The sequence below is a fragment of the Temnothorax nylanderi genome, unplaced genomic scaffold, assembly GCF_030848795.1.
Source record: "Temnothorax nylanderi isolate EJ_2023f unplaced genomic scaffold, tnyl_v1.0 TNYL_tig0001_pilon, whole genome shotgun sequence".
NCBI lineage: Eukaryota > Metazoa > Arthropoda > Insecta > Hymenoptera > Formicidae > Temnothorax > Temnothorax nylanderi.
Window position 1 is genome coordinate 3,931,461 of NW_027249063.1, and position 24,688 is coordinate 3,956,148.

Genomic DNA, 24,688 nt, shown 5'->3' on the forward strand with positions numbered 1-24,688 from the left:
CCCCCGGTCCGCGACCTTCCGCGACGTTTAACTCGCGAGTGGTCTCGTTGACGACGAGCGATGAGACGGAAAATTGTTTTCCTCTCGCACGATTATACGTGACATTGATTGTCTGGAATGTATAAGGCTGGCTACCTGCTACCTAGCGCGCAATTTGCATCTGTTCGTATGCCAGGAGCTCAACTGGGTAGACGCTGGCTTATTTTAACCGGGCGAACGTTGCGCGAAGCCGCGAATAACAATGCTCGCAGAGACCAACTTTAGATAACGTTTCTTTAAATATCCCGTGCGTGCGTAGCGCGCGGCGATATACAACCGCACGATATACGAGATGGACGACATGGAGTTGATTTAACGACACTTGTTGCTCGCACAAAGTTGGATAATAATTTCAGGTCGCTTTCCGGTGTTTCGGGCAACGGGTTGAAGCGACGTCCAAACGTGTGTTTGTACGTATATCTTTTTCCATCCGCGTCATCATTTCTTTCACGTTTTGACTAGTTCGAGTACAGCACGCGAGACTTTTGCCCGTTGTTATGATCGCTACGTTTTATTGTTTTGCGATACACTTCGATTATCCTGCTCTCCAATTTTTCTTTTTAAGAAATATTAAATCGTTTCCGAATATCCCGTATTTACGAGTGCTAACGAGCAGATGGATTAGGTATCTCATATAAGGAGTAAACCTCGTACATGTTTTTTACACACAGACGGTTTTACAATAACGACGTTTTTTTATCCTACTACAATTGTCTGGTTTTATTCGGTTTCAGGAAAACTAGATGTTAGCATAAATATGTTAGCACGCGTCTATTTGAGCATGCCGCATAATAACTATTTCATAACAAGCGATCGTGGCTGTAATAATAGCTGACTTCGACACGCGATCAAGTAGCAAGGATAAGTACAGAGTTGGCTCAAAGAGTAACAATTCCCTCAATTTTTTTCTTTCAACACCCGTCCCTCGTTCAACACAAATATTCTTCAATTAAAAAACAATTTATGAACTGTCCAGCTATAATTTGTTTAAATTATACTTACGCGAATTCAATGCGATCGCTGTATCCTGGGGATTGATTAAAGCTCGCTATATACGAACTTTTGCACGGTGGTTTTTGTTATCTCGACTGAACGTCGACAAGTCGCAAATTATTTTGATAGAGCCGCGATCACCGCGATCGTTTGATCGAGCAATAGCGTGCGTCTCTGTCGAAGGTCAGGTTCCATCTGTCTGCGAACAAGTAAATACGTTAGAAGATATATTACATACCGGCGAACACATACGTAAACAGTACAAAGTTAAGCCGAAACTATTATGTTGAAGGCCAGGATTGTTCTAACGCCTTAATTTAATATGACGAAGGCACAGTATAAGTAGATACAGTATGTTCACTCAGGCCAAAACCCGTGAAATGGTTTGCACACTCAACAATATGGCGGTCAATAAGATGGAGAAGGAGAAAAATCGTATGTCTGTCCTTCTCCGCGAGCGATGGAGAAGGACAGACATACGATTTCCACACTCAACATCATGGCGGACCATTTCACTTCAGATCAAAGGTGGCCGACACGGAGTGGACCTACTGTATCTACTTATACTGTGACGAAGGTCTCGGGGAAAATCCCGGGAAAATCTCGGGGAAAAAAAGGTACTCAAATAATTTTAGAATTCGAATAAATATTCTCGATTAATGTATATATTTCTCGCTGAACGTGCGTAACAAATATATGTCATGACGTCCATCACGCGCGGAGTTATTAACGACAAAATTTTTTACTCGCGGTATATATAGATATCCGCGAAATAAATCACAGGTGATTTAGATTTTTCCGATATTTGAAAATTACCAACCGCCGGGTATGCCATTTTAATCGCGCTTCCGCTTTAAAAAGTAACGTCCGCACAATGGTAGCGGTTTCTGCATGCGCGGTTGCGAAAATATTGCATAAATACGGTAACGCGCGAATGTAGTCAATCTTGAAATCCCTGTATGCGTTTGTGTATATGTTACATTCAGAATACTACTGGCTGTGACACAAATATGACATTACGAATATCATGGAACGACTTGGCGCAAATTACATTTAATAAAAGCGTAAAACAGGAAAATCTCGTCATTAACGTAAACGCAATCTATTTTTCATTCAAATCACTTGTGATTTCTCTTTTGCGCGCAAAGTGTCGGCTGCACTCGTTTGCCTTTTCTTCCCTTCGTTTATTTCCGTTTCATTTCTTCAGTTCTGTATAAACGCAACAAGCGAAAATGATCTGAATACGGATTCCAATCAGATGACTAAATTACGTCGGATCTGTACGGATAAAGTTTGCGTAAAAGTCGCGTAGGCATGCTTGAAGCTTAATAACTGTTTGCGCCTCGCGATAAATCAGTTTGCGCCGGGTAAGGAGAGAAAAATGATGAAAAACGAGCGGCACGAGGCGAACGAGAGAGAGTTCGCTTTGATGCCACTGCGCTTCAGGTCCGCTTTAATCTCGAGCCGATCCCTCGGATCACGCGTGGGTACCTCCGTGCTAAACATCCCCTCGCGAGTTGCAATTTGTAAGGTATCGCACACCTCGCCTCCGCTCTCCCTCTAACCGTCTACTGCTTTCTCTCTCTCTCTCTCTCTCTCTCTCTCTTTCGCTATCACGGTTCCGTTGATCCGGTTAACCTCCGTCGCCCCTAAGTAAGATAATATTCACGGCCAATTACCTAAAACGCACTCCTTATGGCACCGCCCGTGCGCCCGCGGGAGTTATTGGCAGCCTGCCACTGTGCCGATCGACTATCCGGTGCGAAACGACCTTGTTATTAACGTTCAAGTAAGCTTTACTAGATCCAATAACCCCGACTTCGCTCTCTCTCTGCTGCTCCATCAGAGCCGTAAGTCGATCAGTACTTGTCCCATATATATTTATTCCTAATTGAATACATTTTTTTTGTACATCAGGAGAAACAGTTTATGCAGATCGGCTTTCATCGAAAGAATTCTCTTCGTCAACTTCCTGTGCTCGGGGGGCAAATTAACGGCCAATAACGTACCGATACGCTCGCGAAAAGCAACAGCAACGACAGCGCGAGATCGCTTTACTTCTATCTGGGCTTATCGGCTCGCGGGCTACTTTTCATCGGCGTTTTACTGGCGAAAAAATCGCGGCGCCGAGATAATAAGCTCGCGATTACCACCGGCGTCGATCCAACGCGATTTCTACTGACAGCGAGACGAGAGGATGACGGGCGCGCCGTCGCCGATCGGAAGATCTAACGGATCCATTAATCCATCTCGAGCGAGCGGGTTAACGAACTGCGAATCTCGCACTTGTTATCCCAAGTGACTTAAACGATCGCGTACCCTCTCCGCGGAACCGTAACCGCGATAATTACTGCGAACGTGGGTGAGCGAGAGCCCGCGCCCTTCTCTTACTCCTTGGAGGACCGAGAGAATACGTCGTGCGTTTTGTTTCCGACGCTTTTCGTTATCATCGTGCCAGTGCAATTTCGACAGTGGCGTGTCTCATAAATTAATATACACAAATGTTGATTGGAGAATATATTAATAGATTGCAAGAGATATAATTCTCTCATCAAAATTAACAAGAATTTTGAAGAATGGTACTAACTACTGCAAAAGCTAAAAAATTAACAAGAATTTTGAACGTATTACTACTACAAAAGGTAGTAGCAGTAGTAGTACTACTAGCTTTTGTATAGCATATCTTATAATATATCTAGAGATTGTAGTATATTTAGAGTATTTAGAGATATACTACACAATCGAGATATACTACTGAATCACTTTTTTAAAGATTTTTTTTCCCTGGAACTCTGCTTTTTATCCCCTTTTCTTATCTGACTCAGGTAGATTATTTTCTTTTTAGTAGTGACTCACACAATCAGGTAGATTTTCTTCTCACGTTTTTCTAGATTTTTTGATAGATATAGTATTACGGTATACATTTTCGAAATTTTTGTAAAAGTTGAAATATATATGCTCCGTGGAATGATGAAAAAGATAAAAAAGTGCAAACAGTATAACTAAAAAGAGAAACGGTTCAGACATAGGGCCTCTTTCCGCTCGTCGTTACGCATTTATGGTACCAGCGGGCGACAGTTATGGCAACGAACGGCCGTCATTGAGAATCCAGTCGGACCTTCCAATTTGTTAATTGGCACGATAACGTACGCGCATCGTATATTCTGACGAACCGCCGCTGCCGTCGCGGTCGCACACATCTCTCTTCTTTCCATCTCTCTCCTTCACTCTTACATCGTATTCGCGCTCGCATGATTAAGACTCGTAATCACTCGTAATCACACGGTCGTTCGTTAAGCGGCGAGCTTACAGATTACTCGAACCAAACTTTTTCTTCTAATTTCACGCTCATCTCCCCGATCGATTTATAAGCGCCAAAAATGCGCGCTATAATTATTCGCCGAGGTGGGTCTCGATAAAATTTGAGAAATCTCGCACCAGGTAATTTCGGGTAACAGACGAGCGTTTTATACGTTCGTGCCTGTCAGCACTTAAGATGGAAGTAACACCTGCAATCATGCTGCAAAAGAAACATCTGAAATCTTAGAAATTTATTAGCGTGTCGTTTACTCATATCGAGCACGCGATTGAATTGATCATTAATCACGGGATAAAAAATATAATCAGCCTCAGTCATTGAATTTGTGAGAAGACAGTCGCTTCCGAGTTTGCGCGATAAAGATATTATCCCAATATTTTTTTATGAATATCTGATGCGCATAAAGAAAGTAATTTTTGTCCTGAGATATTCGTGAGCGTTCACGCGTTAAAGGAGAGGGTAGCCGCGAGGAAAAAAAAATGGTAAGAAGACGGCGAGGGGTTGCGTTCACGCACGGAGACGGCAGTTACAAACTGGTCGGACTAGCCTCCGGGTCAGTTTATCGCAAACAAATGGGTTACGCTTGTTCGACGCCGTATTTCACCGGAATTTATTGTTTATTATTCCGCCGGCTTGTGGATGATATAGAGCCGTGTTTGCTCGTAGTAGCGTTAATGTCGTTAATAGCACCACCGGTCCGAATCGAACCGCCAACCACCGGGAGCTGACAAACCCTAAAACAAGTTCCTCATTTCTTCCTCCCGTTCTTCTTCGAGCCGTTTTCGCGTAAGAAAATTTAATTCTCTTTTTTTTTCTTCTCTTTCCGTTAGCCTTTAATCAATTGGTATCAAGATCTTTGATTTGAGTTGAGGAAAGCAAAAAAGAAGATTTATACATCGTTACATCGTTATGTATTGTTACTAAAAGGTAGCACAAGACTGGTAAGATCGTCTTCCGTATTATTTATATTCGTAGGAAATTTATTTAAATTGCTCAATCTAATGTAAAAGATCAGGTTTAAGAGCACGGATTGTGCGAGCGGCGTCGAGTCCTTAATCACCGCTTCGTCGGCGTGCACGCGCCGCGCGCCGTCGCGACCCGCACGAAGCTCGTATCACGCCGATCGCTTAAACCGTCGTGGACCTGACGCTAATGCGTTCTTAATGCGGACAAATTCGTCGCGGGTAAACACTCGGAGTCGGTCTGCCTCACGAGATGCGGGAGATTGTCAGCGCTTGTTACATATACACGCAATTTTCACTCCCCGTACGCTTTTCCATCGTGCCATTTTATTTCGGCTCGAGCGTCAGAATCCGTCTCCGCGGCCGTGACGGATAAATGTTATCGCTAACTAGAATTGCCCATTGCAGAACTGTCACGCGAAACGTATGTACGCACGCCGCAGTAAAGATGCCGTTGTTTTACGAGCAATTTGGGAGTAATACAAACAAGTACGCTGCAGTTTCCCGGCATTAGAACGGTTCGCTTGTCATTCCCTTGCACGCGACGCCGATTTACTTTCGTCTTGAAGTTGTTCGAAAAGTCGAGGCACGTATGTAATATGGCACACACGAGGAAAATACATCTCCCTCATAAAACGCTTGATTTTCTGTATTCCATGGTATTTCCCGAAACTGATTACTCGTTTCCTCGTTTGTAGCCTCTCTCGTACGAACCGGAGATTTTGCTCGGATAATTTTAGGGCAGATTCGCTTGCGTTACGGGTCAGTAATTCAGCAGGTGCAAACAGCTCCTCGTAATCGAGTTAATATTTATAGGCATTTATCCACCTTCACGTCCTTCGGTATGCGTCCTGCGCAAACGTGAATTACGCCCGGGTGGACGTTAATTTATGCGTACTGGGGAGCGTTGTCGGAAGAGCAGCGTCAGAAGTTCATAAATATTTCGTATTTACGAAACGTTGACCTGAAATTAATTTAACAGCGCTAAATTGTCCTTACCCTCGCGCATTAGATTCACTTGTGCTTTTTACAATTACTTAAGCGGATGGCCCATATATCTAACTCGATTTAGTCCGCGGCTCTTCAAGGACGCGACGCTCCACCCGCGCTCTCCGCTCGGATCCGCAAAGCGATTTCAGCTCTCTCCGACGACGAAAGGTTATATTTCACCTATCTTACGCGCGTTATTCGCGATATAAATTATACGAAATATGATTTATGCACCGCGACGCGCGGCGCGGCGCTCCGCTCGGAAATGGATAGTAAACTGCGCGCCGGCGAGTTATCGGCGATGCACGCGATCATTAACGAGCGATATCGAGAGGATTTATTGCGCGCTTTGTTACACACTACAAACTTGCATCTACCTGCAGACGATCTCGCGAATTTCCGCTAGATTATGTGTGACATCTTTAAAATTCTGCTCCCTACATTTTGCATAAGCTAGACATCGCCATCGATCCAATGATCTTTGAAACCAACCTTCCGGCGTAGCTGAGACAATTTTATTGTCCTTTACTTAATTAGTCATTGGGGATTAAGGCGGTAGACTGACAAAACCTACCCGTGAAACCAGAAACCCATAGAACTTACTATGGAAAACAAAATCTTGTCTCGGAACCTTTTAAAAATTCTGATGAGGCCCATGCCCTGTCTAGACTAGAAGATAATCCTGTTTGTGACTTATCCTAGTGAATAGTGTACACTACTCACTAGGAGTACATTTCGTTTCACGCACGATGTGCATAATGTAACATTTATCCTTATTGTTCACCGAATGTTAAACATGGATAAATGATGCATCATGCGTGAAACGGAATGCATCCTAACATGAGCCATAAGTAGGATCATCCTCTGGTCTAGACAGGGCACCATTGCAGGGCTCCAGCGCCATTGTTTTTTGTTTCTTCTTAATTGTGCTTATCTCGAACATTCAGATAAGTCCTCTATGATGGAACAGTTATTGGTAAAGACAAGACTTGCTCCGCCCTGTCAGAACAGGCTATCTCTCGTCCCCCTTTTGTCCCAGTTCTTCCCCCCCCCCCCCGTCGCTGCACATTAGTGCACTAATAAAAGCACTTAACAATTATTTTCCGGCCGGTGATTTTTCAGCCGGTCGCGGCGGCTGCTGATAACGACTCGTGCCGGCTGATAACCTAGGGCAACCGCGCGTGCGATGGCGTACACGCTGCTGAGTTATCGTCCTGCGGGCCGTCGCATCGTGAACGAAAACAAGAAGCGAAGCTCCCGGGCGACGGCGATGCATTTACGACGGCCGGCGTCTCTTAATGCACGATTCGCATGCGGCCACGTCGGCGTCGGCGTCGGCGTCGGGGTCGGCGACGAATCGGCCGCCGGCTAATTTAACGCGATCGTAATCGGTCGTGATTTGTCTTAATTTTCGGTACGACTGCGGATCCGGGATTCCGTCTCACCTCTCGCCTCGCCGGTCCCCTTATCGGTCCGCCCGCCCGCGCCGTCTGCGAAAGTCGTTATAATGCCGTCACGCGTCGAGTTATCGCGCGCGGGGCCCTACTCGAGCTGAAGAAGCGGGGAGATCGTGACGGCGATTAGAATTTCGGATTGCGCACCGACGCCGGTGATCGCTAGTATCGCGATTCGACGCGTTGCCGCGATACGCTTGTGCTCAATTTGTTGCCGTCTTTCGTCACAGACGGCAATACGCCGTTTTGTAACGAGAATCAATCATGATAATTAAAACGAGCAAGCAGCTGAAGATCATCGCTCTTACGTACAACGTAATGCAATTATATCACGGTTAACCACGCGACGTGTTTGCGATTGCAATTTCAACGTTTATATGTGCCATAAGCCTCTTAAAGGAGCGGCTATTACTGAAATATTTCAGCACACACATACACACACGCGCGCACGCAGTTTCAATAAATGCCACGGATTAAAAATGACTGCGGCGACAAGTATCCGCGCGTTTAACGGTCATCGCTCCGCGAATCTGACAATGTGCGATTTTCATCGCCGCGCCGATTAGCGAATGGCCGGCTAATTTCATCGTCAAGAGCCTCACGGGTGATTTGTCATTCCGATTCACGGTGGACGCGTTGTTTTCGCGCGGTGTCGGCGATCGCCAGTGCTCATTCGAGAGTCAAAAGAAAAACGAGAGAAGAGACTCGAAAAGAATGATACCGCGATGCGTGGCAAGGGGAAGGGAGACTGGGAGAGAGAGGCAAGGGGAAATGTGGTCGGGACTAAGAGAAAGAGGAAGAGAGGACGGGGCTGTGCGGCGAACGCGCGACGTAATATCGTTATCGACGGGCGTAGGTGTTAACGTGCGAGGCGGATCACAACTCGCGGGCGTGTGCACGCGCTCTGTCTGGATCGAACGAGGAGTGTCATCGCATTTAATTAAAATGTCACACGCGCGTGATAAATGTCGCGTGCGAGCCGCGTGAAAGAAGCCGTCGCCGTCGTCGCCGTCGTCGCCGTCGCCGTCGTCGCTGCCGCCCGCCGCCGCGTTCGCGTTTTCCTCTCGCGAATACAGAGAGAAAATAACAAATGAAATTTGCTATCTTCGTGACATACAGGCGGCTGAGAGGAATTAAAAAGTAAAAAAAGAAATGGGGAACACACCGGTGAGACGAGGAGGACCGATGTTCGAAGGAGAGTCGAGATTAGCGCGCGCGCGCGCTGGTATTCATCTCGTCTGGACTTTTCGGCCGTTAATTACGTAAGAGCGTAATTTTTCAATATAACCGAGACCTTAATCCTTCGACGACGTGCCGTGTAATCGCTTAGTGGCTCGTTCCGCGACGCCATACGTCGTGGACCCACTTTCTGGCTTTGTTCGTATGCTCAAGCGTATCGGTGCATGTCACAGACGTCAAGAGACACCCGGCTTTTTGGCAACGGTCACTCGATTAATTTGTAATGGATACCGCGATTCGAAAGTTCACCGTTGCGCAACATTGAAACGGTCATCCTTATAATTGATCGCGATGATTAAACTTAGAGATCCTATAAGAGACTGGCCATAAGACAGCCAGTTTTGATTGGTCCGCCAATTTTATCAAAAGCAAGGGAAACAGAAAGAGAAAGAGATATAAGAGAGAAAGAGAAAGCGATATGAATGTATATCCTTCTCTCTCGCAGGATTTTGACAAAACTGGCCTTATGGCCAGTCTCTTATTATAGGGTCTCTAATTAAACTACCATCGCCGTTTAACCCTTTTGTTAGTTAGTCGCGTTTTAACTTGCGTAACGTAATTAGTGATAGCATAATTAGAGATAATTATGGCGCTATTAAATAATAATTACATGGTCTTTGAGATTTGATTTCCAATAACAAATAATCGATTTCTCTTTACCTAACTCATCATAAAAAAATTTTTTTTGCTTTATTCGGCACACTTTTTTATTTATTTATGTATTTCAGATAAATTGGATGACGTTATTTACGAGTTTAATACGCAACTAATTAAGGGATAAGAAAATGTGGTAATTTCGATCGACATCGACAATCAATCGACATGATCAATCGCTTTGATATTTGAACAAACGTACTTTAAGCATCGCGAAATGTCCTTTGAGCGTCGAAGTCCGTGCATCTTGACACACGACGGAATCGTGATGTAATTTCGCGTCGCAACCGCGTCAATCATTGCAGTTTTTTTAAGTCGCGGCGATCTGGTAAAAAATCCCCCCCGAGCTCCGTAAAAATATGCGATTGCGTCCGAAGTTGCATATTTATCGCGCGAGTCGCGCCGCCGCGCCGCGGAGATCCTTACGCAATTTTCCATTCTCCTCTTCGGACGAGTGCTAGGTCCGATTTCACGCGGCGATGCTCGTCATCGACACGCAATTTATTTTATATAAACGCAAGGTATGTTCGCGTCAGTTTAAAAATTGTACGAATTAATAGGATGGAAACGAATGTAAGACAAAGTAGAGATTCTCACTAGAGAAATGTGACATTTTAATTTATTTAGAAGGCATCGTACATTGTACGATACAATGAATCTACATAGTTCTATATAATTATATAATTTGCATGTATACCGTTGGAACATATGTGTGAAATTCAAAACATAGATATAGTATATGTAAATAAAATTAGGAATGCACGACGTAAACCTTATTTTTACGACGTCGTAAAGAAGATTACGACGTAATTGCGTCTCATCCGAGATAAAATTAGGAATTTAATTTTTATGGATAGGTATAAGGATATAACGCCGGGGATTGCATGTTATACATATCCATCTCGCAACCTTCGCTAAGCCCTACCATTAATCAGTACGTCCGAATTATCGGATATCGGTGATCATTCGCGCGCACCCTCCGCCCGCTTTTCTCGGCCGGCGAGGGGACGAGATAGAAAGAAGCTACGGAACGCGTCGCGCGATTCCGTCCTGGAATTCGATGATCCCGCGGAATGCCCGCGTCTGCCATAGACACGTAATTCGCGCTCTCACGATGTTCCTCGTACATACATCCGTACGTATCGATGGCTCTCTCGCGACCGTGCCTCGCATGCGCTCCGTTCTAACATAATTCACGTACACACAAGCCGCCGCCGCCGCCGCCGATGTTGCCTGATGAATGACTTTGCAATTATATTCTCATCAGCTCTCTCGCCTCGCTCCGAGTCTCACCGTTAACCTGAGCCGTTTGTGGGGACGTCGTGCGTGTGTCGTTTGTGCATGTGCCCACCGCGCCGCGCCGCTCTCGGAGAAACCGACGCAGCTCCGTGCGCTCGTATTTATGCGGGGCATGGGGGGAGGTTTAGATACCCGACCTGTCTGCCTTTCGACCATATTCCGACCAGGTGTGACAGCGACGAGTCATTTTTGTCGCGGGCTCTCCGGCGATGGTAATTAGCACGGTATTGTCAGCATAGAAACCGCGCGTTGCGTTTTCTGCGCGCGAGCGCGATGAATGAAATTTCAACGTCGCTATACGCGGATTTGAATCCGCTCGCTGTACTCCATAGGTACGCGGACACCCGATCGGAATGCAGAGCTTCGCGATAGCAGAAAATTGTAATCTTATCCGGCCGTCTATAGATGACGAACAATACAAATCGCATCCTTTACTAATCGATGCGAATTAGAAGTTAAAGAATTTGCTGCTCGTATAGACGCTTATAAAAATGGACGAACATGCGTCCTCCTTTTCTCTCCTTTCTGGAATAAAAAAAAACGATCAAAGATCGTGTTCATATGTAGGTATAGATATAATTATTTGACACTTTCTTTCTAGATTAAGTTTAATCATGTTAGAGTAAATAACACGTAAATTTCTACTGCGAATTGTGTACTTTATCTCAAGACAAAAAGTCGAGTAACGGTTTTACATCAATTTTGACGGATCAAATAGTTTTTACAGGAATAATTTTAGATGGTTGAGGAACCGGCCATCAGCGGATGAGAATCGAGCAAGCAGAAAGCAGAGTGTCAACGTTAAGATAATATAATTAATTCTCTCGATAGTGAATGCCGTCGCTTTGATATCTCGGCGCTTCTCTCATTTGTTTCGTTTATTTCGCGGGAGCCCCGCTTATCACGAGCGTGATCGGCAACTAAAACTCAAGAAAAAGAAAATAGTTCTGCCGCGAGTGCGCCTTTAAACGGCCACACTTTGTAGAGAGTGTCACGCGTGTCACCGCACGCGGCGATAATTAATGAGGCGATCGCGCGGCTCGAATCTTAATTATTTATCGCTGCACCGTTGATTAATTACGGCCAACTGTGCGCCGGTTCGTGATGTATCGCGCGGATAAGCAGTGACGTTGTGAGTGACAAATCGTGCGTTTTTTTTTCGTGCCCTTTCTCCTTTCTTTTTCTCTGTCTCTTTCTCTCTCTTTCCTCCCCTCACCCCTCCCTCCGCCCATGTCCCTTTCTTTTTCCGCTTTGCTTTGCTTCTCGCGTTGCGGTCGTAATAGGTCACGCGAAAGAATATTCGAAACGCGCGCGTGGGATTTTGAAAGGAGACTGAAAGTACGCGCGGCACGAGCAGGCGAGGAAAGAAAAAAAAACCTGTCGAGAGATATTCGTAAAAACGATTTGTGTGAACGTCTATCGTTCGTTGTACGCTGTCAACTATTTCGCAAGACCGCGATTTTTCTCGCGACACTCCAAATCGCGACCTCGGATGATTTTGCGAAGCTGCTCACCGAACTGGACATTGCCAGTACGAAAATACGGCGCGTCTTATCTTCCCAGGCAAGTGTTAAATATTTACGTGCGAGATAAGAGGCAGGTTAGCACAAATGGCACATGTGGTTCTGCCGCGGTTCTGCCTGGAAATTAAGACATTACGCTCGAGGCTATATAATTACTCGTGACAGTCTAGTATTTTTTCTGGCGCAGAGCAAATTTCCGCTCGCAAATAATCGTCCGGGACGATGTTAATCACTTGAAAAATTAGGACCGCCACTTGGCGCCAAACATTAAACCGCGGTTCGAAAAGCGATTGGGTCGTCGAAATATTCGTCAGTGCGAATGTGCGAGTCGGGATGTATTCATTGCGATACGCATAATTCTATATCTTTTAGCTGCAGGAAAACCGTGATTTTGATAATCGCCGTGATATTATATCTCATAATACAGAGTTGCAAATTGTATCTGCGTATTACATTATTATGCGGCTCTCTGTCGCGGCAATTATGGCTACGAGGACAAGAGAAACGACGAGGCATGACCGTCGTCGAATGAAAAAAGAGGGAATCGAACGAGAAAAGGCGAGGGTTCTCATCGAGATCCCCGTCTCGTGGTACTAATTACTTAAACTCGCAATTAAACGCACCCTCGCGGGGCGAGAGAAAGAAATCGCGGATGCGTGGATTCGCACCTCCCGCTTGACTCGTCTCCTTCACGCGCGCACGCAATGAGATCTCCTTTCTTTTTCGCGCGTTTAATTAAGACCGCGACCAAGCGTGTACGCGAACGAAGGTATGAATAGCTAGATGAGGAAGAAATTTTATTTATTGCATTCTTCGGGATTTGGCTCGTTCTTTACTTTTAAATATTTTATCAATTTTTCTTTCCCTTTCTAAGAAATTTACAAAACCTTTTGTCAAATTCTTTATTGGGGTATATAATGCGTTAGTGAATTTTTTTCCCGAATGAATTTCTGTCAAGTAAATGCCGGAGATGCGCGCCAGTGGATGGCCTCCGCGTTATCACTATGCCTCTCTCGTACACCGAATCGAAGCGCACGCGCGTTCGTATCTGACGCATTAAATGCGATGTATATACGCGACGAGCGCGTGGTCACGCATGCGTTTGACGTGGCTGGATCCAATCAGGATTCGCACTCGGGGGCGATGGATGGGAGAGAAAAATGGCTTTCGCCGATTCACAATCTCTTTACATTCTGTTTTCGCGAAAATCGACGGAATTAATCTTAAAAGGACAAGATGTACGACTTTAATAAGGGTCTTGACTCGTCTTTCCATTTGATTGAATAATTCGCGAGTTCTATACATTTATGCTTCAATTTTTTTCGCCTGTCGAAAATTTATTTGATATCTCACTTACAGAAAATTGTTAATAAAATGTAATTTTTAATTTTTAATTTTTATATCTGCTGAAGCTGCTACCCGTTTTAAGGAAATATTAAATGACGCAACCTTTTTTCAAATTGTTAACGAATCTTTCCAACTTCGTTTTCGTAAGTGCATGTAAGAGGATTGTCGTTATAATTTCAACCGTAGCCGCGAGTAGAATAAAATTAAATATAATATTCACCTCATCTCCGCGTAAGTTATCGATTCCGTGCCGTCAGGTTACAAATGGCTCGAGTAAATCGCGTTTTCTCTCGAAGAAATCGCTCTAGTGGCCTTGCCGGAATTAAAGTTGGTCGGAAGAATGATCCGCGAAACTTTACTTACTTCGAACTTCAACCGCCAATATTTCCAATCGGTTCTCCCTCGTTCTGTCTCACGCAGTCGTATATTTCGCAAACAGAAAGTTACATCGTTCTGTACAAGGTATTAGTGAACTTTTCTCCCCGCGAAACTTATACCACAAATTTCAATGAGACGCACTTCCATTAGTCCGATTTCGCGACGTCCATAACTCACAATTCTCATACATTTGTATACTTTTGCGGCAAATTAATTAAATTGCGGGAAATCTCATTTACGCGGAATTGATAACTGATAATACTTGTGTTATTCGTGGCCGAGGGAGCTTGACGCCGTTTCCGCTTTGAAAGGATTACGGGCCACATGGCGGAAGGTGTAAATCTACCGTCCGTTCGCTAACCTAATTCATCGTCAAAGCGGAGGCATACACCACCGAACAAAAGATAGGGCTAGCCGCTAGATTATTAATTCGGAATTTCAGTTATGAAGATTCCTTGGAAGCAATTGGGCTTGGAAGGAATATCTGCTTTAGGAATATCTAGCTTTGCTAGATAATTTTCGATCCCTTTGATTATCGATCCCGATCCCATTAGGAGAGAAATAAGGTGAGATAAAAGTGAATTTTTAGATTACTTCTAAGCGGCCTATTCTGTAAACGTTAACGATATCGTTACGTGCTTTGCGCAGCATTTTTGTATATTTTTGATATATTATACCTACACAAAAGCACGACAATGTCATTATCCGTTTACAGAATAGGCCCCTAAGTTGAAGACTAGTACTTTTTAGAATACTATTTTTTAGATTACTTCTAAATTTTTTGAACACGATAAATATATTCTCCCCACATACTCCGGTGTGGCCGGCTCCCGGAGATGCGCGAGGCATTTCTCCTCTTTCTGCGGGAAACAAAAAAAAATATATTTAGAAGAATATATATAGTCAGAAGATAAATATAGTTAGAAAAATAATAAATGAAATAACAGTCAAAAGCGAAGTGGATTTTTGTTGATAAAGGATAGTCTAGGAAAAAAAGATCATGTGTCGCATGAGCTATTCGGAATAATTATTTACTCATTCTAAAATCTCTATAATATTATGATATGATGTATGATAGTACTATTTACATATTATTGTTAGATATTAAAGTTAGATATTAAAGATATTATTAAAGTATTATACATATTAATATCTTCAACATTTTTTCTCCAGTAATATATCATCTCTTCAATTGAGTGTGAATCTAAATGTATTTTATCTGAGACTACTGTTTCGCTCATCTCATCTCACGACCACGGTTATTGGCATTATTACGAATCACAGTTGTCAACGACACAGCCGGATGCGTTTGCTTTATTAGACTGTTCACTTGCGTTATATATTAGAAATCCGGGAGAGGCGATTTGCACGTCTGTAGCAAACGGGCTGCACGTCTCTAAAAAAACGAGATTCTGGCCATTTTATTGTCCGCCATTCACCGTGGCACAAAGCGAGGCGCGATATCAAAGTGGTAGCTATCGCCGCCGGTGGTACATTCCTGTGTTATCCCCCCCTCCTGAAACTCCCGTACATCCCTTAACAAACAGTCCCTTTGGCAGTGGCTTGCAGACGTCATCGACGAGACCATACGAGCGTCACGTGGTGTGAGTGCGCGAAGACACAGAGGGGTAATTATGTGTGTATTCTAACGGAATCCAGCCGCTCTCTCTTTCTGACAATACCGTTCTTGTTTATCGTGCTTTTCGTTGCTCGGTAGTTGCCTGTAGCGAATTTGCTTGACGTGACCCTTTTTTCAACGAATTTCAGATCCTGATCCTTTATTTTTTTTTTCTAATAAAGCATTTTTATTTGAATCGTCGATTTGCAAATTGGCGGCCTAACTCGCCAACATTTTCAGCTTCGTTCAGTTTTTCAAAGCGTTACATTTTTGGGAACAGTGCGATTTATAATGACAAATGCATTGTGCGATGAAATCCGATTAAATGTTCTCCAGTTACTTCACGATTTTCGAGCGGAAATTGCGAAGCTTAATTTTATCCGACTAACTTGACCCCTGTACCGCGCTTTAACTGCAGATCGCGTTTCAGCTCGGAATTAATCTCATTGTGTGAACTTGCTGGTAATACAAATATGTATTACACGAGATGCGTATCAACTAATGACAGCGTAGTACGCGCGAAGAAATACTGCAAAGTGTGACGCAACAAATTAATGAAACTTTCACCGATCTTTATGGAAAGTTCATCAATAAACGGCGACAATGAATTGCGTTATATATTTTACTTCGCGAATCAATTTTTGGTTTCATTTTTTTTTTTGCGTCTTTTACTTTTTTCTTTCGCGAAATGCGTCTTGGAAAGAGGTTGAATTTTCCAAATTTCTCCACGCGATGGCTCGAGGTATGTTTCTGTTTCTTTCGTTCTTTTTTTCGTCACTCGCGATTCCTGGCGAATGCGAGGAGACGGTTCGGCGGCCACAAATCATCGTCGTAGAAATCTAATTTACGGGCGCATGCGGCTTAGGGTGTCTATGCCCGGGTCCAGCTAAACGTGGGAAGTTGAAAAATGCGAATGCCCATTAATGATTCGGTGACGGCCTTCGTGGTCCTCCGCCGTGCCGAGTCATCGGTTACCGGTTCCACCGGGGCACAACCCACCGGCACTAATTTACTGGTCGGCTTACTACGATTAGCTAGATTCTTTGTCACCTATATCGAGCCAGGTGTCTCGCAACCACTTATATCGGTCTTCTTTGAAACGCGAACGCGATCAGATATATGTATATCTTGTTCGGAAATGTTTCGTGGCAATGAAACACAATCAGGGCTTGATAAAAAGAAAAATAGCGTTAGCACTGGATATGAGAAAACTGCAGTGTCACTTTTCACCCCGAGCTGCTCAATAATTCCGTCTCCTCCTTTTTATTTTCTGGATAGCGACTTTTCGCGACTTCTTTCTGATAATATCTCGGAAGATAACAATAGGGGTTAATACGCGTGTGATCTGCGGATGACTGGGGATACTGTATAGAGACTACTCTCGAAAACCGGCGTCCGGGGAGAATATGGTGAATAATTTATGAACGCAAACCGGAAAACGAGAAAGCGAGGATCGGGCGTGCTAAATCGGTCCACTTTTCACGCCGTCTCTGCCTGCGGGTGAGCAGTCGTGGAAACTCTCTCTGGAAAATTGCGGGCCTGAAAAATTATACGACGGAGACAACGGTGTTCTCGAGATTCGAGACCTTCACGTATATCGCGGACGTATATTCGGGCGAGCTGCGAACGAAGCGAATAGGAACGAGACGTGGAATCCTGGAGACCTGGTTATCCTAATATGACACGTCTGGACGTGACCAGCAGCCTCCCGTTGAGAACGGAATATATTCCTACCTGATGTCCTCGAAGCGCAGGCCGGTTGCTACTTTCAGGGCCGCATCCGAATTCTTGCGTGTCGTTCTTGTGTTCCTTACACGTGATATCAATCTACGGTCATATATCAACGATATCAGCTGACTATTTGTTGGCGCGGAAAGCACAGTTTGTTGAGAAAGCGCTTCTTTCGCACGTCTTCTTTAAAAGAAACTGTTTTCGTTTGGAAATCTCTTCCTAACGAGATATAATCCTCTCATCCTCAGCGCCCGTTGTGCCAAGAGCTTATGTTAAAAATGACATAATATTGATGATCAATGTCGAGATATCGTGCCATTCAGAGCCGAAATAACTTGCTAGCTCATTATAGAAATACTAAATTATCGTGATAAAATGCTTATATTTTGTACACGTCGCTTTTTCTGCGTCCCAGTTTTGCAAGTTGCCTTCAATTTCGACCAACGGGGACTAACGTCTGTCTGGGATAAAGCGAATCCTTGAAGACGTGAACATAGTGAGCGTAATGATACGTACCGAGAGAGTAATAACCGCTCCGTTGGACAGGTAAAGGCTCGTAATAACAGTATTGACACGTTTGACAAGAAAATTGATCCGGCAATTTATTCGCGTAATGATGTTGCAAAAAAATCAATTTGCCGCGTTTGAAAGAAATCTACGGCCAATCTACTTTAATAAGAATTGACATAACGAGAATCTTGTGTTGTCCACAAATATAATCTCTTAATTTTATTACACGCTTCTAATTTGAGATCTAACAACTTTAAAATCACGACAAATTATGCATCTTGCTTAGTTAATTCGAGACTTCCGAATCGAGAGGGAGATATTTCATCCACCGCGGCTAGCGATAAAGAGAAAACTAGTAAAGCAGACGGCGGAATTACTCGAAAAGTCGCCGGCCACCGAACGCAAACGCGCATAATGCGTGATAATGTATTCGAATGGCGCCATAATATTGCCGGCCGGTTCGCGCTCGGGTGGCCCGATATTATTTTTGAAAATCTCGCGCAAACGACGCGCATTCCAGGGTGGGGCAGCCCCAGCATTAAATCATCCCGCTCGCCGCAGCCACCGGCGGTTGACCAGCGCGCAGCGCGGCGGCCACTGCCGTTGCTGACCGCCGCGCCGCGCTGGTGCATACGGCAGTGGGTGTCTCGGTGCCTGGTAGTTACCACCATCGTCGTAACCAACCTCACGCCGTAATCTCCGATGATCGTGAACTCGGTTTATTGCGAGCGTGCTCTGCAGCGTTGCTAATAAATTCTTTTTCGGCCGGCAATCTATTCGTGCGCTGCTGTCTCGTTCTCATTCGCTTTCCACCGGCGTCCCGCTTCATCTTCCTCGCGTTTGCCTCATTTGCCGTAATTCTGATTGGACAGCACTGACTTTCACCTAATTTGCCGTCACATGAGCGATGAGGATCAAATTGGTAAATCCCAACTCTTTATTGAAATTAACATCGCAATTTTATTCGAAACGAAGATTGGTTACAATGTGTACGCTATGTTTTGCCGCATTTTACAGGTAGTCATGTTATCTCGTTGTACAATGATATATGAAAATTTTAATCGCATTCGGGAATGGCTTCTGTGTGAGGCTGTAAATTCAATCGAAAACTAACTAACGCGTCCACGCTAGATTATTGAAGCCATGTTAAAAATGCAAAAATAATTTCCAACGACATGTAAACTGCGTTAAATTGTGGCGAACAAATATTATATTGGACATGTTGTAAGCCGACAGCGGATGGCGATGTTTCACCAAAACTAATCGAATCGGATTTCATGATAAATGAATCAATTCGGCATAAGCTAGAACAATCATGAAAATGCACTACGACAAAAAAGTTGGACATTTAAATACTTTCGGCAAACATTTTCGGTACGAGAGAAATATTGCTGCTATTCCCGTAACCGGCTCAAATATTGATTTGAAATTGCAACGCGATACCGAGGCGAGGGCGTACGTATGGAGTCGCGATCACGGCAGCACTAAACGCCCTCGTTGCGATTCGCATGGAAAGAGCGAGTCGAGTATCAAGTCTGTCTGGGCCTTTATGGGGGGTCGTCTCTCGCGCCCGAGAGACGAGACCGACAAACCGAACGACCGTTCGTTCTACCAACGAGAGCAAACACTTCGGACTCGGAGAAGGCACTTCCGACCAAACACGTAGAGTAAAAGAGAGCGAGCGAGCGAGAGAGAGAGAACATGAGAACATGAGAGATATATATATATCCACACATATATACGTGTGCATATATGCATGCGTGCAATCTGGAGAACGAGGGAGATTCGTTCGTGTTTGATGGACGAACATATCGTCCTGGCACGAAAGAAACACGTGGCGCGTCCATGGCATCGTCCACTCCTAGCATATCCCTAATTAGGATCGGTACACGCTTCGAGTGCTCTCTTTCTCTCTCGACTACCTCGTCTCGCGGAGTAAAAGCGCGCGCACGCGCGCTCATCTATGTGCGGAACTTTCGTACACGTCTGGCACACGTGGGTGGCGATTACTCGAGTACCCTTTGAGGGCACTCGAGAGTTAGTAGTTGGATCCGAATTGGCGCGAGGATCGTTCACCTACGGGCATGGAGATTGTCCTTAATTACTGGGAAAGAATCGTTATCTCCGATCGCATCTTTTTAATGAAGAAATTAATGAAGAACATTTGAGTCTATTTTTTAAATGAATTATGTAACTATTAGGTAATTACAAAATTTTTTGCCGTTTGTGTCAAAGATAGAAATTGCTATGAGATTATACAGCGTATCAAAAAATGGTTTGCAAAATTTTTAATTTGTACGCGATTGGATATAATGATACGGTATTTTCACGAATAATTAGTTTTGGTGCGACAGTTTAATTACGCGCAAATATTTTTTTTTATTTTGCCTCGTTATTGCAGCTGAGAATTTATTTTCGTCGGAACAGACGGCGCGTGATGGTTTATAACCATCGCGCGATGTTTTACAGGTGGATTGACGCGAAAAGAATTCCGACGTATTTGACACACGTGCCGGGGATTTGAATTTGTAATTCGACGCTTTTGTCGATCCCGTGGAAATTGAATGCGCCCGTTAATGGCACCCAAATTCGTACCGGTGTCACGTATTTGACGGTATGACGGCAAATACTTATACAATAAGGCGCGCGAATCGGATTCGCGTTAATGCGCGTGTGCATGTCGCCTCTCTTACCTGGGAAAGGAGAGTCCCGTTGCATAGAAATAACTTGCATGTATAAGCGCGACCCGCGGTGGAATCTTTTTTACGCTACCTGTCTTTCTTACAAGAGTGCTCGACCGTGAAATAAATATGATAATGACCAAACGTTATTTATTTCCTTTTTAATGAAAATCGTGACATTAAGATTGACACGTTTAACGGAAACGCGTGTGAAACTTTCATATGCGTGATTTGACGATTGCGTTTACTTGTACTTCCCATTTACTCACATTTTTCAAAAAGGAAAGCGTGAAAGTGCATTGAAAGTGAAAAGCGATTGATTAAATATAAAATTATCGCAATTATCGAATCTTCCCGTTTTGAATTTCGTGAGTCTTTTTGGCGTTCCGACACTTGAAAACGTTCACTTATCACTTGGCTGCTCATTACGGTCTAATTGTAAGAGGTGAAAGTTCAATGTAAATTGATTTACGTTTCGAATTGTGGCCTGAATCGTTTTGTTCAAGTGATCTTGAGCCATCGCGTGTGTATTAATTGATGACAGCAACCCTCGTCGCAACTGGCGCGCTTAGCGGCGCCCACGATGCGTGCGTGCTTATGCGTGCGTCGTTGTGCAGTCACCGAGGCAGGCAACGCTGACGATGATCTTTTATAGATGCGTCTTCAATTTATACCTCCATCGACTAATTAAACGGCGGCACTTGTTACCCGTCACGCTCGCTTAGGCACGATGGTTTACGAGCGATGTTTCGACATTTATTAACTTTCTCCTGTAGTTTATGATTTTCAAGGTTCTCCACGTAAAGTTCTGCGTGCCGGATGATAAATCGCTATATTACTCGCGTGGCGTCATTTGATATAAAATTAGCATTGAGAGAAAAATTTCGTTATAATTACTCTTATTGTTAGTTAAATGCGGCGTATGGCATCACACTCTTGTGTAAAATTGTATAACACGAGGAGAATTCTTGCTGGTAGAATGCAGCAAGAACGACGGGTGCGCGCATCGGCAGCGGCCGCTGTTTACCTTCGATTTATGACGGCGCATAATTAGCCAGGCCAAAAGTGAAACCTCTGTTTACGGTGCTGGCCAAGCGAATCCTCCGGCAGATCGAAACGACAGCTTCGAGAGCTACCGGGGACTATTTGAGAAAAAATTGACACCGCGTCGGCTGTGCGGATGTGCCAGCGCGCGGTAGTGCCAGGCGAGTTCTCTCCTTTCGCTAGCGCGCGGATTCATGAATAATTTATCGCGGCAGCAAACGCGAGACAAGTTGTCGCGCTGCGCAACCTTCTAACTTTAATTCTCGAATTCGCGCGTACCGTTTGAACGTGTGTAATTTCGCGTCAAGGCGGAAACGAAATTTTTCACCGATGTAATGCGCGGGGCCGATATTGACGAGGGAGGGGGAAAGGGGGAAGGGTGAAGGGGTTAGAGAGAGGGGGGGGCAGGGAAGGGGGACCGACGTGTGACGGTTGGTTTTTCAATTTCGGCGAAATTTCACCGTGAATTTACCGACATGATGGACGTTTAATCGAGCGCGCTTCAACGAGTATCCGCAAAATAAACATCGTTCCGCGCCGATGATTATTTCGCGATGTGTCCCGTTATACCAACAAAAAAAAAAGGAGAGAAAAATAGAGGAATTAACGCGGCGCACGCGTTCCCGATGTCGAGAGTCCGGGGGATTTATGGATTCTTGTTGCCCTACGCCCGACCGCCCGGTCACGTGGCAAATTAGGGAGCTTATCTATAAACATCGTCCTCCCATTCCGTCGGAGAGATCGGCGGATCCTCGACAATCTCCTCGGCTTTTGATCCGGCAATTATAAGCTCTTTGTTTTTGCTACATAATTTGGGTACGGCGTGACGGCTCTTTCTTTTACCTGAGCCCGAGGTAGATCAACGCCCGTTAAACGTGCCTCGCTCCGAAAAAGCATTCATTCTAGATGACATTAATTATGCAGCTCTAATTAATTGACTCGTCAGTATGTCTTATTAACGTCTTTCCGCCTCTCGCCGGTGCCTCGTCCCCGCTTGCGCCGTTCGGGGGGAAACAGTGACATTTAATAGGACGCGCGCAGAGTTACATAATGTCCCGGCAACATGATATCATAAGGTTTCGACGATATGGGAGCTAATGGTTCGCCATTACGGAACGTATAAGATTTCCCGTCCCCGACAGATGAATTTTTGGATTACACGGATGGCTACATTTCCACGTCGCGACCTCGAGAGAGATACATAATGCGTTCCTTTAAATCTCCGCGCTACGTGCCGATGATCCTCCACTGGATTCTCTTGGTAGACGAACGTGTCAAATCATTTTTACGATAAATCTTCTCGTGCGCGGTATTCTTTCGTCGACGGATCGATTCCACGGTTCATCGATGACTCAGGGCGTTTTGCGTCGTCGAGATGTGTTAACTGGCCAGTCACGATGCACATGTTCAGCCAGGGAAACGTAGCGTGTTTCCCGTGGTTGATGTGCGGCACCCGGTATGCACGCGCACACGGTAAAAGGACGAGAAGCGTCAAGTGTCATGCGCGAGGTTATTGACATTATTGACCAAATATTGGCCCGCCTCGTGAGAAATGTCGGTTTCCTTTTATCGCTGTTGCCCGGATCGTCGTTGAGGCAGTGACGACAATTATCGAGTTTACCACGCGGATAGGTTCAGAATAGTACACAAATTGACACAAAATATATACTTCGATTGTTTATTTATTATAATCATTGTTTGCCAGAAGAAAAATCGGGGTTTTTTTATTTCAATATTACAGCAACTTTCGATGTGTCAATGTGTGCGTTAATTTTCATAGCTCGTGCGTGAAAGACGATCACTAACCCGATGTAGAGAGAAGGCCGGAGAGGCGATCAATGAAGATTCCCGAAGAGGCATCCGTCGTCCCACGCATTCAGTGTGTCATACCGGAGACACGGTGGGTGCTCACGAGACCCCGGTGTCACGAGGAGGGAGGAGAGGCATCGTCGGTCACCGTGACCGTATCAGAATCCGTGACACGCCGACACCGTCGGGGTGTCGCGTGTACGTAACGCACCCCGCTCTGCACGCACGTGCACAATCGCTTCGCAGAACCGCGCATCAGCCCGCAGATGCTCGCGTCGTGAGTGCCGGGATCTCCGACGGGATTGTGTAATATATTCGCCAAAATGCACCGAAATGTCGCGTTATAATTGACGCAAGGTAGAGAAGGGATTATTTACAGACGACGCGCTAAACTTGCTGCAATTTAGATATTTAAATTACTCCTCGCTTCTTCACTTTCATGTGTAGGACTGCCGCATACGTGTACGTGAAATTAACGCGAACGCACGGTCTCCTCTTCGCGCTAGGTACCCGTTGTGTAATTGGAACTCATCGTGTTTTCGCAGGAAACGGAATAGGCGTATGCGGTTACGTTGGTTTCCGAGCTGCACCTAACTTGAGAGGGCGTGTAGAAACCTATACACAGGTCGCATAGCTGTAGCGTGATATTTTTTAAATGGTTGTAAAGCGTCGGTGTCGAACTAGCTTTGTTTGTTACCTCTTTAACTCTCGTCAACCTACTTGAGGTATTTTTTGATCCTCACGTATCTAAAAATGGCGATTTTCTTCTGTTTTATCGAAGATTGTGATTCCGAGGTTATTTTCGTAGTAATATTTATACTTTTTGTTACTTTTGATTTCAATATAAAGTGAGTAATTATAAGGTGGGTCAGAAACGACCCTACCTTATAATTACCTAGGTGGGTTATATGAAATAGAGCAGATGGGCGGCAAGAGTTAAATCACGCGGTAAGCTAAATATTAAGTGTATTTCATTAAATATACTTTCCAGTAGATATAAATCATAAAACATATTTCTAAACATATTAAAAGAATTTTTCTCCTAAGAATACTGTATTTAAAAAATCAAGTAATGAAGATCATTGCCATCTACTTATT

General features: G+C 44.5%; 1 protein-coding gene and 1 long non-coding RNA gene across 12 annotated transcripts in view; one reads left to right on the forward strand and one right to left on the reverse strand.

Annotated features, from left to right (window-relative positions):
- The window catches only part of Soxn (SRY-box transcription factor soxNeuro), a 283,767-nt gene that overhangs the window by 191,933 nt on the left and 67,146 nt on the right, over nucleotides 1-24,688 (forward strand). The window lies entirely within an intron of this gene.
- LOC139783373 (uncharacterized) overlaps nucleotides 711-24,688 on the reverse strand; it is an 85,042-nt gene continuing 61,064 nt past the window's right edge. The window contains exon 9 of the long non-coding RNA XR_011721248.1: nucleotides 711-1,231. This is a non-coding gene — a long non-coding RNA (uncharacterized lncRNA). The remainder of the gene's footprint in view (nucleotides 1,232-24,688) is intronic.